This window comes from Myotis brandtii, unplaced genomic scaffold, assembly GCF_000412655.1.
Source record: "Myotis brandtii unplaced genomic scaffold, ASM41265v1 scaffold131, whole genome shotgun sequence".
Lineage (NCBI taxonomy): Eukaryota > Metazoa > Chordata > Mammalia > Chiroptera > Vespertilionidae > Myotis > Myotis brandtii.
Genome location: NW_005354632.1, coordinates 4,190,056 through 4,191,036, shown reverse-complemented (window position 1 = coordinate 4,191,036; position 981 = coordinate 4,190,056). Strand labels below are relative to the sequence as shown.

Sequence of the window (981 nt, the reverse complement as noted above, 5' to 3'; positions counted from 1 at the left end):
CAGGCCACCCCACGGGGACGCTGCCGCTCAAGGGGAGTCACCACATCCAGGCACATTCAACCTCTCGTCCGAAGGCCCCAACACGGTCACGGGGGCAACCAGAGTCCAGGGGCCGAAATTGGACCTTTACTTCTGCCATTTATAAAGCAAGACCCGACCTCTACACGGGGCTCTCACTTCTTCCCAAAGTGGCGGCCTCCGCAATCCTTTGTTGACGTCACTGAGATTCACAGACTTTAGAGCAGGCTCCAAAGGAGTCCTACCTTCTCCTTGCACAATTTGGGAAACTGAGGCGGGAGGGACGCTCACTCCGGGAGCTGGTGGCTCTGGACTTCAGTGATGGGCAGCTCAGCTGGCCAGAGGGGCAGGGAGAAGGCTGGTGTCAGGGGACGTCAGGCAAGGGGTGCATTGGTTCATTCATTCATTCATTCATTCACTCATTCACTCACTCATTCACCTAGTCACTCAATAGCTGTAGTGGGTCCTACTGTGTGCAGGGCTGTGCCAGCAGATGGGGAGGGATCAGCAAACAAGGCAGCCGGGGAGTTAGCTTTTATCAGGGGAAGCAGACGACACACAAGGACACACATATGACGATGACAGGTGGGGACAGGCACTGACTGGGAGGTCTGCGTGTATTAAGCTGAATAACAACAGGGAAGCCGGCCTACGGGGGGGTGTGGAGGGGCCGGAGGCCTCGCTGAGGCGTGAGTGGGCGCCGTCCGGTGACACAGAGGGACGGAGCGTTTCAGGGCCCGGAGGTGGAGGAGCTAGACGAGGGCAGGGATGGGACAGCGGGTGGGAAGCGGGTGGCACTAGTGTGCCCGTGTCTCCTGGCCGTGGACAGAGCCCAGGGGAGCAGAGGGGGCTGGCGGAGGTGGCAGGTTTAGTCCAAAGGTGTGGGGCCTTGTGCACAGCCCTCTCTCCTACTCTCAGCCTTGGGTGAGGGGGAGCGGGGGCACAGGGCGGCCGCTGGGAACG

At 60.3% G+C, this 981-nt stretch overlaps 1 protein-coding gene across 1 annotated transcript in view; it reads left to right on the top strand.

The window, feature by feature from the left end:
- The window catches only part of LOC102241708 (chymosin), an 11,260-nt gene that overhangs the window by 7,120 nt on the left and 3,159 nt on the right, over positions 1-981 (top strand). The window lies entirely within an intron of this gene.